Here is an 18,104-nt window from a genome sequence, read left to right as displayed (position 1 = left end):
ACAAACTGACATTTCAACGTGAAAAAACTCATTTCGTCTAACCTGAGGAAATGTGCCCCGGTAAGTTTACTCTAAATTTCTTTTTAGCTGTGGTTAGGTAGATGTCTGGCTAATGTTGTGTCGAGCAACTTTTTGATATGTCCTTAGTTCAACACACATAAATTAAATGGCTGAATTGCCACCTCAGCATGCAGTAAAGTATTTGCTAATTAACTAATAATTTTATTCTGGCGTGTTGCGGTGAGGACATGTTTAATAGTTTTAGGACACTGGGGAGGAGGATTGGACCTTGGTCTTGTCCACCTCTAACATGTGGAGAGCTCCGTCACATGACTGTGGGGATATGGAGGCGGTTTTCCTCATGCCCTGAGTTTGATTAAACTAGAATTACATAATTTTTTCGGCGCTACGTTGTGGTGAGATACACTGAAAAAAATGTTTTGTTCAATTTACTCAATTTTTTTATGACAAGTGGTTGCACGAAATAAATTTGTTTGAATCCAGAAATATTTTTTAAGTACACTGAATTTAATTTAAGCGAGTAAAACCAACATATATTTTTAAGCTACTTTAACTTAACTGTTGTGGATACAACTTAGTCAAATATTATTAGTAATTCCAACTAAGGTCGTGTTAAATGTACCAGAATAATTTGTTTCCTTTACACTTATGTCCCAAACTTATATTCAAATCAATCAAATTGTTAATTTCTCTCTATTTCAATTAAGTTAAGTTTACTTAAAAAATATTGCTTACCCTGATTTGTAGTTTTTAAAAACGTCAATAATGAAAACTACAACATTCTTTCACATCATTTATTAATGCAAAATTTGTTGCAAACAGAATAAGAATCCACATCTCTAAGGGAAATTGCTGCAATTTGTATAATACAAATTACAAAACTTTTGCCTATGAACTAGTAGCTTTAAAAAGCTGTATTCAAACAAAACAGAAACAACAGACAAGGGAAAGGTTAACCAATGTTTCTCTTCCTCTAAAAAAGAAAAAAACAAACAAACTCCTTACATAAAAGAATAAAACACTACCAGCAGTATAATGTATCACAATTAGAAACTGATGCATCCACAAACTAACCAGTTTCAGACTTGCTGTTCTGCGATCCATATTTAGAAATTGCATTTTAATAAGGTAATTAGACTTAAAATTAAACTTGTGTTTTCCTTACTGCTTATTGACCACTGTCTTTCCATTCTAGTCCTTCCTTGAAGATTCTGAATGTTTTACATATTTTCTGACCTAACATACTCGCTTCAAAACAATTAATAGTCTTTAAAGTGTTACCAGTGTGCTGCAGTGTGGTAATCATGAATGGTTTCTTTTGTTTTTTTTATTCGGTTGAGTTAACACTGATTATACGCAGGGCAGCAGCTATAACTGAATAATTACAAAGTTGCTCTTCAAGCTACTCAAATGTACCACACGTGAAACATTCATTATTGAAAGTTAAAATGTTCAATCGAAACATAACACAGAACAAATGATGGTTGTACAAGAGTTTCACTCCTATTCACAAGAGCACCAGTCATTGGTAATTTACATAACAGCATTCTCTTGATGTGTGGTTTTAGAAATCTTCCTATCCAGTAGCAATTTTGTTCTTAAGCCCAAAGACTTTGGGGGAGAGCTTTTCCCCATTGAATCCCATCAACACTTTCTAAATGAATTCATAATAGTCCTTCAATTCCTTGGGGAAGGCTAGGTTTATTGCATAGATTACTCCAAGCATCAATGCACAAGCTTGGGCCAGAGATCCAATGTTGTCCATGACTATCTCCCCTTCAACAAATATTCCAATGTCATCATAATGTCCATTTTGTCCATCCTCCCTGTTGATGACATAAATGCCCATGGTGTGCTTCTTCAGGTCTCTCTGGATATCATCTCCTTCAATGTCCTAAACATTTAATAAAAAGGTAAAAGAAAAAACAATTAACTCTACAATTAAATTCCAATCTAGTCGTTTGTGTGTGTGTGTGTGTGTGTGTGTGTGTGTGTGTAATACACACAGAAAGATATCTATCTAAAAAGTGTGTGTATAGATGACTTGCTTACAATGACTTAAATGACTTACAAAGAACTCCCGAATAAGGCTTCCGTCCTCTTCACCAAGGTAGAGGCAAAGTGCCCTGAGAACTGCTTCCCTTTTCACTTTAACATCACTTTCAGCCTGTTTAAAGAGAGTTGCTGATTAAACCAATTTGGAAAAAAAGAACAATGTCTGACATTCGCAATAAGTAAATTTTATCATAAGTCAGTTCAAACATAGTAAATAAAATTTATATATGAAATTTCAAAATTTAGATTGCTTGGCTGGTCACCTAAAACGGCTTATTGGACTCACCAGTGACCTGCCACTTAAGACAAAAGAAATCCAAATAGAATTTGCAATATTCAGATTTACCTCTTGCATGATCTGCAAGTGGTGGGCAAGTTTCTGCCCAGAAACACCGCCCTTCTTCTGGAAAACTGTCATCAACTGAGGTGTAATTCTGTCTAACTGTGCCGCGAAGGTCATCTCCAGTTGAAGTGTTGTAATACACTGGAATTCAGCATTTACCTGTATCTCACACACACACACACACACACACACACACACACACACACACACACACACACACACACACACACACACACACACACACACAGAGAGAGAGAGAAAAAGAAGACTGGTGCTTAATCATTGGTATGATTATTTTGTTATTTCTTCATTAAATGCTACAATGCAATTGCCATCACTTCATAAAGCATGATTATCATATGGGTTAGTATACAGTGCATGAAGGATGTTACTACTGTTAATCAAAGAAGAAATGAATGGCATCAGTCCATTTAACGGGTTTAAAGGGTTTTAAAAAGCAGATATTTGTCTGTTTCAGGTGGTTAGCAACACATTTTCCTGTGCTCTTTGTCCACTGGTGGGAGTGTCTCACCTGTGAGGTCAGCGGGGCAGAACTCTGCCGTCAGCAACAGAGAGCAGAGAAAATTTAGATGTGCAACTAAAAACATGCTTGCCATGTAAGCCCCAAACATCTCTGAAATTGCTCTGCAAACTTCAGAGTACTTATACTTCAGGAGTCCTGTGGGTACCGTAAAGACTCATGTATGCAAACAAACCACATTTTTTTTTGCAATCTGATCCTTTTTCTCTTGGCTGTTTCCTTCAGGGATCACCACAGTGAATGATCCACCTCCATCTAACCCTATGCTCTGCATCCTCTTAACTCACAAGAACTAAATTCCTGTTTTTCATTTCACTTTCGCAAGTTTTTTTTTTCTTTTGTCCTGGATAAAAGAAATTTAATCATATATATTAATTGATATTAATTAATATCAATATTAATAATCACAAGAACCCTTAAGATGAGATAGATAAACTTGTCCCTGCAATACTGTGACAAATACTGTTGTGATAAATATGTAAGGAATTTGCATGTACTTACCAAAATAACACCATCTTCTTGAATAAACAGTAACACATAAGGGGAAGAAAATCTGCCAGAAAAGGAAGACAAATAAAAAAAAATAAACTTTAGAAAGACAAACAATTACCGTTTCCAAGCCATTAGTGCATTACTTCATGATACTCCCTTGTAACAAAACAAATCTTACTTGTGCCTCTGTGCAAACTACAGATGGCACGATACCACTTTTTTATGTCCGATACCGATATCATAAATTTGATTATCTGCCGATATGAATCTGATATAGTGTATTTTATAATAAATAAAATTGTTTTTATAAATATTTTGCTGCATTTTGTATAAGTTCATACTCAGTTTTAAAAACAAAACATTAAAGCTATTCTGTTATACCTGTATGCAAAAAATACACTGCACCCAAAATATTTTATACTTCAGCAATACTGATCAACCTAAAAAACTTACACCATCCTCCTTATTCAGGTATTCTAAACAGTACATAGAAATATTAAACTAACTAATAGGACTGCCAACTCCCAGCAAAAATATTAGGAAACCACCCCGCACCCTTCGCCTGATAATGCTTAATTGACGTAATCTACTTTAATGCACAGAAATCAATTATTTTTCTATAATAATTTGATTCAACATTTTTCTTCAATACAGTTGCAGACAGCGCAGACAGCGTACCTTCCCAAAGGAAAAAGTGCTATATGTACTACTATTACTAGGGCATATATTAGACTTAATATTTACTACATACAATAATGGATCTCTATACATTTAACCAGATCACCACTTTGGTAGTAAGATTTAGAATAATTATTTATTAAAAGCTAGACATTTTAAATGAGAATAAGAAAGAAAATTATGTCTTTGTGTCTCCCTTTCCCTGTTAATGCCCTACCTGGCCCCCTGGCAAAACTTTGCTAGACCCGCCCCTGCACAGTTACCAGCTGTCAGCTACCTAAAAAAGGATCCTGGTGTTATTTGTCTCTCATAAACAGTTCATAACTTCCCTTCAACTCATTCATGTGACCTAAAATGTAAACCTGTTTCTTCATTACCTGTTCAGCTCTAATGATTCAGTAAAAACTTCTCCTGGTTTCACCTTCATGTTTCCTTCTCACCACATATCCAAACTATCATGACCAGCAGCTATTACGGCTGTGCCTTCAGAAAACACAAGCGGATACTAGAAGTAATATTAAAAAAAATTCTAGCAACAGCTTATCAAGCTTAAACGTGCTGCTGTTGTTTATCTGCCGTTTTCCTCTTTCTAGCGCAAACTGGGTGACTAACAAATGAGAGAGACTAGCGACAGAAAAGCCGATCACCTGATAATCGATCAGTTTCATGATTGAAGTAGCAACAGGAGAGGGAGGGGGGGAGAATGAGGGAAGAAGTTTTAGCTGTTCAGCATGAAGACACCGAATAACTCCAGCTTTGTGTCTTTTTTCATTCTAGCTGAAGTATAAAACAAATCGCTTCCTTTCCCCCTCAATACAAAACTCCGACAGCCAGTCCAGCTGTGGCTCCATACATCGGTTGTTAAGCTCAACATGGAAATACTATGCAAACATAAAGAGATGAACTTACACACTTGCTTTACTTCTGTGTTAGCTTTCTCTGAGATTAAATGCAGCGGTTTGGAAGCACGTAGCGAGGCTTTAAATGCTAAACCAGACCGCTGACAGGTCTTGCACTCAACAGCTCTATCAAGTGAAGCAACTTCTTTTCTGAGTTAATTTCAGTCCTGACAAACATCACTCTCAGTGCCTTTTGATCTCACATTTTTGGCAACCACTGAGTTATTCTCCTCCACAGTTTACAACCATTATTTGTTTCTGCACAAAAGACGTTGTGCAACGCCAATCCTACTTATTTCCTACTGCACCCCTGACTGTGCAGGTGCGTTCAGAAGCCCCCTCCCCCGCCCGACTATTCCTTAATGCCAATGTTGTGGCGGGAGGGACGATTTCTCCACTTAAAACTGCAGGCGACTGTACAGTGCACTTTACAGCTAACTACAGAGAAATTGCCTCGTTCCATAATTTGTTAGTACAAAGTGTGCCACCAGAACTAAGCTAAAAACATATGACATTTTAACGCATCAATACAATTACTCTTTTAATAGAGCAGTAGCTAATAGAGCACATAGCTAGCTTAAGTCAAATCACGACAAAGTTCAGAGCTGTACAACTACTTAGACTTCTTTCTCCATGTGCACACGTCTTAAAGAGTCAACATGCTTTGACTGAGGTAAAAAAACTAAAACAAAAACGACCGTAAAAGGTTTACTTACCGAAGCTAGACCACCTTTATATGAAGTTGTGCGATTAACTTGAGCCTGCTTGCAGCACACAAAGAGTCCGCTTCTTCAGTCCGCGTGCAAAAATGGTGGCCTGTCCTAACGCATGCGCAAAATGGCCCAGCAGGAGGCTATGAAAAACATACTTAAGCATTTTGAGCTACATTTAATTAACTAAAATTAATTGGATTAAAACGCAGGGAATGTATTCTGGAGTTACTCGAATTATATATGTAGACAGGAATTACTCATTTGAATTGAAAAGATATACCAAAATATAATATGCTATATTTAAAAGGAGACAATATCACTTCTTTCAGTGTAAGTTTGTGGGTGTTGTGTCCGTAGCTTCGGCTGCCCTTTTGCTCGCTGGTTAGCTAGCGTGAGCTATAAGCTAACAGCTAGCCTGGTTAATGAAGCTAGAGTTCCAAGCACATGAAAACACAGCTCATCTCTACTGCTTTAACTGTTAAATCAGAAGGCAGTACTGTGGTTGACAGGGGATTTCTAAGAATCGCCCCACAGTTCTTCAGCTGAGACACCCGAGTTAGAAAACACAAACACTGGAGTTGTCTTTACTTGCGAGGGCGGCCACAGAGCGCTCGTCCTCGCAGGAGGCACTCACGGACTCGCGCTCTGTCACTGTCTGCGTTCTTTATTTATACAAGCTTGTGTGTGTACAAAGGTAACAAAGTTATTCCAAGAACTTAGAGCTGAGGTTCCCCTTTTCTAAGTCTGTATGTTCTTAGAAAAGTGGAAGCTGTTAAATGCTAAAAAAGTTTATCACACAAGAGTTCATGTAAAAGGTCACGTAGACATGTGGATTGCTTAGTGATCAATAAAAAACACATTTCATGTAGCTGATCATGCTATGTACAATTTTCTTCTGACAGTGGTTGACAGGGTTTATTATGTGAAACAGCAGCTTGTTTAGCTTAAACAGCCTGCGTTAGGAGGCTAGCTTCATCAGCCACCAGGAAACACTCGCAGATCCTCAATGCTATGGAGATGAAGATGCTCAGGTGGATGATGGGCTTAATCCGCGTGGATCGTGTGACTAATGAAGGTGTTCGAAAACGACTCGGAGTTGTCCTGATGGAAAGGAAGATAAGGGAAGCGTGCCTATGGTCGCATGGACACGTCATGTGCAGTAAGGAGAATTTGGTGTCAAGAACAGCCCTCCGACTCGACCCTGGAGGCCGCCGACCGCAAGGAAAACTGTAAAAGCGGTGGATGGATACAAAGACCGAAGACATGCGCGCAGTGGCTCTCACCCCAGAGGAGACTCAAGACCGATCCAAATGGAGAAGACAGAGCCACGCAGCAGACCCCGCGCTGGGAAGATGCTAGGAAAGAGTGAGAGACACCAAACAAGAGTCAGTAGCAGAGGAAGTTGTTTGGCAAGTTTTTCATGGATGCAAACCACATACTCTTATACTTAGCCCCAAATTCATTTTCCTTGCAATGTTTCATCATGTAAGAGGAAATAAACAGGCTTTCCAACAGTATAAGATTTATTTCCAAGAAGTATTTTTAAAACAAAGAAATAATCAGCCCCCCAAAAATTTCTACAAGTTTAGAGTTTTTCACAGTTTTTTTCTTCGAGGTAAGTTCATCTATGACATTAAAATACAGGGAGTGCAGAATTATCAGGCAAGTTGTATTTTTGAGGAATAATTTTATTATTGAACAACAACCATGTTCTCAATGAACCCAAAAAACTCATTAATATCAAAGCTGAATGTTTGTGGAAGTAGTTTTTAGTTTGTTTTTAGTTTTAGCTATTTTAGGGGGATATCTGTCTGTGCAGGTGACTATTACTGTGCATAATTATTAGGCAACTTAACAAAAAACAAATATATACCCATTTCAATGATTTATTTTTACCAGTGAAACCAATATAACATCTCCACATTCACAAATATACATTTCTGACATTCAAAAACAAAACAAAAACAAATCAGCGACCAATATAGCCACCTTTCTTTGCAAGGACACTCAAAAGCCTGCCATCCATGGATTCTGTCAGTGTTTTGATCTGTTCACCATCAACATTGCGTGCAGCAGCAACCACAGCCTCCCAGACACTGTTCAGAGAGGTGTACTGTTTTCCCTCCTTGTAAATCTCACATTTGATGATGGACCACAGGTTCTCAATGGGGTTCAGATCAGGTGAACAAGGAGGCCATGTCATTAGTTTTTCTTCTTTTATACCCTTTCTTGCAGCCACGCTGTGGAGTACTTGGACGCGTGTGATGGAGCATTGTCCTGCATGAAAATCATGTTTTTCTTGAAGGATGCAGACTTCTTCCTGTACCACTGCTTGAAGAAGGTGTCTTCCAGAAACTGGCAGTAGGACTGGGAGTTGAGCTTGACTCCATCCTCAACCCGAAAAGGCCCCACAAGCTCATCTTTGATGATACCAGCCCAAACCAGTACTCCACCTCCACCTTGCTGGCGTCTGAGTGGGACTGGAGCTCTCTGCCCTTTACCAATCCAGCCACGGGCCCATCCATCTGGCCCATCAAGACTCACTCTCATTTCATCAGTCCATAAAACCTTAGAAAAACCAGTCTTGAGATGTTTCTTGGCCCAGTCTTGACGTTTCAGCTTGTGTGTCTTGTTCAGTGGTGGTCGTCTTTCAGCCTTTCTTACCTTGGCCATGTCTCTGAGTATTGCACACCTTGTGCTTTTGGGCACTCCAGTGATGTTGCAGCTCTGAAATATGGCCAAACTGGTGGCAAGTGGCATCTTGGCAGCTGCACGCTTGACTTTTCTCAGTTCATGGGCAGTTATTTTGCACCTTGGTTTTTCCACACGCTTCTTGCGACCCTGTTGACTATTTTGAATGAAACGCTTGATTGTTCGATGATCACGCTTCAGAAGCTTTGCAATTTTGAGACTGCTGCATCCCTCTGCAAGATATCTCACTGTTTTTGACTTTTCTGAGCCTGTCACGTCCTTCTTTTGACCCATTTCAAGGTTCAAGGTTCAAGGTTCTTTATTTGTCACATGCATAGTTATACAAGTATAACACACAGTGAAATGTAGCCTGACACGCTCCTCGACATGTGCAAAAATGGGGGGGGGGGTGTAGAGGAAGAACATTATATATATATATACATACATATAATATATACACTGGGTGAATGTGCAGTAGTAGCAGCAAGCAGGTGAATTCTGTACATTAATATGAATAGACATCTGTTACGAGTTCAAAATTGGGGATGGAGACAAGAGAAAAACCACAATAACAACACTGGTCCGGTCGGGTTGAGTCAAACGATGATTTTAATGATCACACGCGTGGGAGATGGACACTGATGCAGACAGCCTCAAAATCTCAAAATGGTGGAGCATTGCTCAAACTTTTATAGCCTCTGGTGCCTCCACCTTATCATAAAAAGCCTAAACATTCACATGCTCTCTCTCACACAGCGCCTGAGCTACGACCTTGGCTCCCTGTTTATCTGCTCCTGCTGAAATGGGGCAGAAAACTCCAGCACACTCTATTCTCTTCTACTCAGACAAATTAGACAATAACCTTCTGCGAACAGTATTTCTTATAACTCAGCAATATAATGCATCATAAAACAATATCATTCATTCACAACAAGTCAGCAATTTAATGTAATGCAAATCAGTTTAACTAATGTAATAGTTATCAGCTTCTTCTAATTCAGGAGAATAATGCAAACTAAACTACATAATAATTCACAATCTTTAATTCGGGGTATAACATGGCATAAAATAATATTAGAATCTAACAATTCCCCCTGATGAGCTCATTAGAATAATGACCTCACAAACACCCTTCAATTCAGTGTGGCCGGGTTCATCTCTTCTCACTCCTGAGGTCCTGTGTCCCCCTGAGGGGCGAACCATATGTGGGATGACCTCTATGTTTGCGCAGTTCAGATGCAAGAAAAACTATTATTCCAACAATAGCGAGTACAGATGACACTCCCCAGGTCTCCCACAGCTTTCAGCCTTTATTTTATTGCTGCAGCTACCAGTGTCGTCCAGTTGGGTGATCCTCTGCTCTTCATTCTTCAACCTTAGGGGTTAGACAACCCTTCAGTCGTAACACAGATCAGGGGATTATTCTGCTCCGATTTCAAACAACGATCTGTGTATTCTCCAGAAAAGGAACAGGAAGGTGTCCCCTTTTTGCCCAAAAGCCTCTCGAACTTCGTTGGTCTGGTGTTCCCGGATTTCCGCCAACCCCTTCATGGTTATTGCTGTGTTTATGGGATCCATCCTTTTGTGGTGACTAGCTGGAGCCCAAACGCCATGACCCTTGGACCCAGTTGATGTCTCGGCAGTCACTGTGTCTGTCTCTGCTACGGAGGATCCTCGTATATCTGTAACCTCGTCTGGTGTCTGTTCCTTTCTCTGTAAGAGACAGAAAACCAAAACACCTCTCTTCCTAACCCTAATAATCTAATGTTGTTATCTACTGACCTTCTAGTGATTCAGAATTGGTCTAAAACATTCAGAATGTCCCAGGGACTTATTCTAATCATATCTTATGTGTGTGTAAGCATGTTTGCATTTAGCCCTCCGCACTCAAGGCATTTCCTACACTTTATCAGTCCGGACAGTCACGCCGAACGAAGCTTCTGACCTTCAAAAGGCCGAGTGCCAACTCGTTATAAGCACATTTGCAAGGTGTGTCTGAAAATTATTGAAACCACTCTTTTTAACAAAAGACAAAAAATTAACAAATCTTCTAAACGCTATTCAGTTCATTTCAATGAGTAATGATTAAACATGAAAGTGATAGTTTATGCTTTTTCACTGATTCTCTAAAAGGTTATAAAATGTTCAAATAATCCTTGTTTGATGTTAAAGCTCAACCTTCCCCCCCTTTTTTGACACATTCCAATGTGTCAAATCAACGGAGCTAGAACATTCAAAAAAAAGTTAGGCAGCTACAAAGTTTCCCAGACTCTTAAGGTGATCCGCGTGTAACGTTCTGACTCAGGTATTTAATATTTTAATAAATGTCGTTTAATTAACTGCCGCTATTTAAACTAACCTTAAAGACATAATTTAAAAAAGATCACAAAAAATAACATGATATCAGTGTTTTGTAAGCGTGTGCGGCCTTCTATGCTCGAAGCCTTTCCCCTCAATAGATCAGTCAGACATTCGCGCTGACTGTAGCTTTTAACCCTCATTAACTTGAGCACAACTCTACAATGAGCAACAAGTTGCAATATGTATGAAAATGATCATGGTTACACCTGCAATGAAAAATTATATCATTATCCTAACACCTGTAAATAGAAGATTCATCAGAAGTTATAACAATCACAGGAACACAGATGTTAGTATAAGGTCAAAAGCTTCAATAAATGATCATCGATGCAATGCTTGTTGCATGATTCTCATACAATAATAATGCTGATATTGAAATAACAGTAAAACACCCCCTTTTATCCCGTTTCACTTGACACCTAAACATTTATAAATGCCTCTTTTATTCTTAATTTTATTTCCCCCTTTTCTCCCCTTACTGACCACAGCAGGGGGATCTTAGTTTTGAATCAGCCATGAATCCAGCTCACCTGATTCATCAGTGAGCTCCACCATCACTGGCGTCTGACAGGGTGGCGCTGCATACTCTTCCTTTAATGTCACTATTTTCAACCTGTTAATGAGAGTGTTTAAACCTGAAGTCGACTACGTCCACAACAAGTCAATACAGCTGTAAATGTGGCCAATTATCAATCTATTACCAATCAATAACAACAGATAACTTCTATTTTATGCATGCTTTTAATCAACCACTCACCCAGAGGATCTCCAATCCCAGCAAGTTCCTTCTCCTCCTTTAATGAGTCTGTCCTCCTTCCATGCCCTGGTAACTGGTCCATCCAGAGCCATATGATCTCAAATATACATACAACAAGCCAAACCACACCTTGGTCACACCAACCCCTTTCCACCCCCAAGATGTCCAATGCCATCCTAGTATGGACTGAAAGTGGCTTTAACGCTGACTGTCCTGACAATCCATCTCATACTTTTCATACTTATTAATATGAATAGACATCTGACTATTTTACAGGATAGACAATATAAACATATTTAAAATTAAAGGAATTGAAATGTACATTGTGCCTTGGTTTAGTGTCTGGAAGAGAGTCCTGTCTCAGTCAATTATAGATGATGTGAGAGGGCGGGTGTGTGTGTTTAGGGCACGGATGGCTTGGGGATAGAAGCTCCTCTTGAGTCTCTCTGTCCTTGCCCGGAAGATGCGGAACCTTCTACCAGATTGCAGAAGTTGGAACAGTTTGTTGCCAGGATGGGACGGGTCCTTCAGTATCTGCGCTGCTCTAGTCCGGCATCTCCTGGTGTAGGTGTCCTGAAGCGGGGGGAGAGCAATCCTGCAGCAGCGTTCTGCTGTACGGATCACTCTCTGGAGAGCTTTTTGGTCCTTCACACAGCTGTTCCCAAACCACGATGTCATGTTCTGTGTGAGGATGCTCTCCACAGCGCCTGTATAGAAAATCCTGAGGATCTTTGGAGAGACCCTGAACTTCCTCAGTTGTTGTAGGTGATACAGGCGCTGCCTAGCCTTTTTGGTCTGGACCTGAATGTGGGCAGCCCATGTCAGGTCTGAGGGGATGTGGACACCAAGATACTTGAAGGACTGCACCCTCTCCACTGGAGCTCCATTGATGATGATGGGCTTGTAGTCTCTGTGCTGACCCCTTCTGAAGTCCACCACCAGCTCCTTGGTCTTGCTGACGTTCAGCTGGAGGTGGTTGTCCTGGCACCATGATGCCAGATTCTTCACTTCATCCATGTAGGCCGCCTCATCGTTGTTGGAGATGGCACCCAACACCACTGTGTCGTCAGCAAACTTCACAATGGTGTTGGAGCCGTGGGTGGCCACACAGTCTGAAGTGTAGAGGGAGTAGAGCAGTGGCGAGAGGACACATCCCTGAGGTGCTCCTGTGTTGATGGTGATGCACACAGACGGCTGTTAAGTCCCAGATCCCTCAGCTTTGTGAACAGTCTGCAGGGCACTATTGTGTTAAACGCTGAACTGTAATCAACAAACAGCATTCGCACATAGTTACCCTGTTTCTTGTCCACGTGGCTGAGAGTGGTGTGTAGGACGTGGGCGATGGCATCCTCTGTGGATCTGTTGGATCTGTAGGCGAACTGGAGCAGATCTGTGGTGTCTGGGATGGAGGAGGAGATGATGTTCTTCAGCAGCCTCTCAAACACCTTCATTACTACCGAGGTCAGTGCAACTGGCCGGTAATCGTTCAGGGATGAGGGTTTGCTGTTCTTGGGCACAGGGATGATGGTGGATCTTTTGAAGCATGTGGGGACCACAGACTTCGCCAGGGACTCGTTGAAGATGTAAGTGAACACACCTGCTAGCTGGTCAGCACAGCAGCGCAGCAGACAGCCGGTGATGCCGTCTGGCCCCGCCGCTTTCCTTGTGTTCACTCTCCTCAGTGCCGCTCGGACGTCATGCTCCGTGATGCTGGTCACCGGTCTCTCGCTGATGACGTCACTGTCCTCGGTAGTCAGGCGGTAGATAGCATTAGCCGCCTGGCTAACCTCGAAACGGGCGTAGAACCGATTCAGCTCGTTGGTGAATGCAGAGTCGGCATTGATCGGCGCAGTGTCCCTGGCTTTGTAGTCCGTAATGGTGCGTAGTCCGTGCCACATACTCCGTGTGTCGCCCTGGTGGAAGCGGGACTCCACACGTTCTCGGTACCTGCGTTTGGCATCTCTCACCGCGCGCCGCACGCCATTTTGCCAAAGGAAAGGACGTTGCCTAATAATTATGCACACCTGATATAGGGTGTTGATGTCATTAGACCACACCCCTTCTCATTACAGGGATGCACATCACCTAATATGCTTAATTGGTAGTAGGCTTTCGAGCCTATACAGCTTGGAGTAAGACAACATGCATGAAGAGGATGATGTGGACAAAATACTCATTTGCCTAATAATTCTGCACTCCCTGTATAAAGTATATTGTGTTTATAGCTATTTGTAGCATCTGTGATACAGCATTTACTCACCCAACTAACACAATCTCTTCATTTTTATCATGCAAAATAACCACAACTTGTTATTTTTTCCATACATGTAACCAAAACTTTTTTCCCAAAATCTATTGGAGACAATATATAAAATGAACAATATCTGTCTCAACATATGACATATTTATATATATTCATCTTTGGCAACAACGTCTCTGAGATGAGCCCTGGTAAAGAAGATAGAAAGTTATATAACATTGAAATAAATGTACCTTGAATTTGGAGTGTAGCACAATCAACTGAATTAAATTCACCGCTGGTCATTTTTAGTATATTTCATATATTAGTATGGTTAATGTAGGCCCTGTTGTTTTATATTCTCAAAGTGAAATGACACTAGTTTCCTGAACTATGCTATTTGCTTATTATAAACTAATATTCACATTAGTTTTGGCTAAAGGGACACAGCTTAACAAATCTTATTTTTACATGGCTGTGGTCTTTTGGCCTCAGATAGATTCCTTCATTTTTATCATGAAAAATAACAACATCTTGTTAATTTTCTGATATGTACCTATGAAACATATCAGTTTTCTTCAGTAAAAGTAAAAATAAAGAAAATGAAAAAGAAGAAAATAAAGTCAAGATTTCCACCCAACAAAACATCATGTAACGCTATAGTGTTGTGGTTGCTAGGCAACAGGAGCAGGCCTAGACCAGAGCCACTGCAGGGACTCACGGGCAGCCTTTACTCCCTAATGTTGATTTTAAAAGCTTAACATTAGAAATATTTTAATCCAGGAGGAAAGCGTGAGCATGTTTACTGGGAGCAGAAACCTCTGGGCCCCTGTTGATGCTCTACGTGGTTATCCTCCTGAAGACTGTTTCAGAAATGATCAGATCGTGTTTTTAACATTTATTCAACTCTATTCTAAACACCAACTGTATATTGTCTTAGGGGCCTACTACAAAAATAAAATCATTCTAACATGTGACCTGTTTTTTTTTTGTTCAACAATGTTTGTTCAATAATAATGTTGTACATAATGTTTGTATTAAAAGATGATTTCAGACTCGACTATTTATGCTTAAGTGTATGAAGCTTACTATACACTGTGAATCAGATCATGTAAATCTCTGAATGTTAGAAGGCAGCTTATAATGACACATAGGTTTTCTCTAGATTTAAAAAAAGATTAATATAATAGTCAGCACCTCTAGGTTTGTAATGGAAAGTCAGTGCAGACCAGTATCCGATCGTTCAGTCTGACGTCACTAGCCGTGTCTGGACCTAAACTCCGCTGCAGGTCCATATATCAAACGATCACTGTGGCATTACTGAGAGTTGAAAAACTGTCTAAAGTCTTTCATCTTTAATAAAATGATCAGCGTTCTGCTCTACCAGGTGTAACAATTGAGTTTAACATCCAGGCATCCATGAAAACGGAATTTATGACATTTAACGGAGTTAGTTAGCAGGACGTTAGCTCGCTTCTATCTAAATAGAATATAGCATGTCCTGACTGCAGGGTTTTGGAAACAAATTAAAAACGTACAGCTCTGTTATCACTTCCAACATAAATGAAGACAGAAAACTAAACAGCAGTGACGTTTGTAGGGTTACTGAAGTTGAGCTAGCTGGTATATAATGATGTGCTACATGACCGCTAGCGACACAGCTATGTTAGCACAATATTAGATTAGATTAGATTAGATTAGATAGAACTTTATTAATCCCTCGGGTGGGTTCCTCTGGGAAATTCGATTTCCAAAAAAGCACAGCACCGACAGAAGTTACAGAGTTACAGAATATTATATATACAGTATATATATATATATAATACACACACACACACACACATATATATATATAAATACAGAGACAATATAAATAAAATATACGAAGGGGATAAATAGAATAAATAGGAATAAAAATAAAAATACAAGTGAATTGCACATTTCAAGTATTGAGGTCTATTGCACCGTTGACTATTTACAAAAGTATTGCACAAAAGGTATTGCACAGTGAGGTGAAGAGGCACTACAGCTTAGTTGTTCCCCCCTCCTTTGTCCTCCTGTTTCCCCTCCCTCTCCCCTCCAGAGAGGAGTTAAACAGTCTGATGGCGTGTGGGACAAAGGAGTTTTTAAGTCTGTTAGTTCTTGTCTTTGGGAGAAGCAACCTGTCACTGAACAGACTCTTCTGGTTGTTTATGGCCGTGTGCAGAGGATGTCTGGCATTGTCCATAATGTCCATCAGTTTCTTTAATGTCCTTTTCTCTGCCACTGTCACCAGAGTGTCCAGCTTCATGCCGACCACAGAGCTAGCCCTCCTGATCAGTTTCTCCAGCCTGGATGAGTCCTTCTTTGCTGTGCTGCTCCCCCAGCACACCACAGCATAGAAAAGTACTCCAGCAACCACCGACTGGTAAAACATCCTCAGGAGCTTCCTGCAGATGTTAAACAAGCTAACTTTTTTCCACTCGATAAAAGTTAACGTGAGTGTTCTCGGTGGTCAGGAACAAATGTAATCGCATGGCAGGATGCTGTAAAAGGACCAAACTTCAGCCAGGAGAACAACTGAGATAATCCATCCACAATACGAGGTTAGTCATTCATATACTGCTGCATGGGCTGGGCTGTAGTTACATCCTAAGGTTTTAAAAACTGAGCTTAAATAAATGATAAGATAAGATAAGATAAGATAAGATAACCTTTATTAGTCCCACACGTGGGAAATTTGTTTTGTCACAGCAGGAAGTGGACAGTGCAAAAGTTATGAGGCAAAAATTAGAATACAGTAAGAATAAATACAGTACACAGCTGTACAGAATAGAATAAAATAAAATACTATATACAGTAGAATAAAATAAAATAAATATACAATAAGATAAAAATAGAATACAAATACAAATACTATATACAACTGAGTAAAAATACAACGATGACAGAAAGGATTATTGCACTTAGTATTATTGCATATGTATGGATGTGTGTGCTTGATCAGTTAAAGTCTTTATTATGGAGTCTGACAGCAGTGGGGAGGAAAGACTTAAGATTAGCGGTAACAAAAGCCGAGGGAGGTCAACAGTGATCACTGACTTTTTAGGAGCTTTTTGAGATTAAATAGAAGAAAATACAAAACATTAAACATGTTAACAACACAAAAGCCATATTAAACACAGACTACTTTAGGCCCGGAAGTAGGATTCGTCACGTCATCACTGATACTCTGAGTTAGCGATCCAAGATGAGGCACTGAAATTAAACAGTAGTAAAACTGTAAACTTGTAATCTTTACTGCCATCGTAGTGCAACTCACTGAATAAGCCATATACAGAGCACTGATCAGGCTCAGTCCATGAATGTGTTTTTAAGTGTAGAAAACGTTTATTATGCTGCATTGTAGTGATGCCTGAATGGCTCTAGCTTGCTAAGAACGAAAACAAATCCTGTTTTCTTTCCATCACTTACCTTGGCATCATCATTAATAAAAACCAGTCCTCTAGATGTTCACTTAATTTTATTCCAATTTTGCATAAAACACAAGATAAACTAAATACTTGTCTCCAGAGTTTTATCACCAGAGCGGAGGGATTATCTCGATGGAGCTTTGTCTCTTGATGTAAATAAAGAAACCCTGGTGGATATTGACAGACTCCTTTATAACTTTGTATGGAAGAATAGAATAGATTATACTAAGAGATCAGTTGTATCAAACTCAAACCAACATGGTTCCGTAAACTTGACTTTTCTACAATAAACAGTGTGTTTAAAATAAACTGGATCAAGAAATTTCTCAGGAACACAACATCAAGTTGGTGAAAACAATGGTGGTGTTGACCTTGTTTTACTTTGTAACTACAACATTTATAAAATCTCCTTAAAACTGTCCTAATTTAATAAACAGAAACAGAAACAGTTGCTGCTTTATAAACACAACTTTTCTCCACACAGATATGATATTTGGAACAACAGAGACATTTTATACAAACACAAGTCTTTATTTTTAGGCGACTGGTTTATTCATGGGATTCGTCTTGTTTTGCAACGTCTTAATCCAAATTTAGGTTTCATTTCTTACTCTGAATTTTTGAGTGTATATGGTCTTCCTGTTCCACCAAAGGAATATGCCATAGTGTTTGATGCTATCCCTACTGGTGTTTTAAGACTGTACAGAAATTCTGTTGTTAATGATCTGACTCCTCTACAACTGGATCCTGCTGTTACCAGATCTGTTTTCACCTTAAAGAGGAAAAACAACCGTGACATATGAACTCTTTTTCAGAAAGACAGAACTGGTGTCCCAGTGGCCGTAAAGCAAACATCTTTTAA

The sequence above is a fragment of the Astatotilapia calliptera genome, chromosome 9 (assembly GCF_900246225.1).
Source record: "Astatotilapia calliptera chromosome 9, fAstCal1.2, whole genome shotgun sequence".
In the NCBI taxonomy this organism is placed as follows: domain Eukaryota; kingdom Metazoa; phylum Chordata; class Actinopteri; order Cichliformes; family Cichlidae; genus Astatotilapia; species Astatotilapia calliptera.
Note: the sequence above shows the minus strand (reverse complement) of the source record.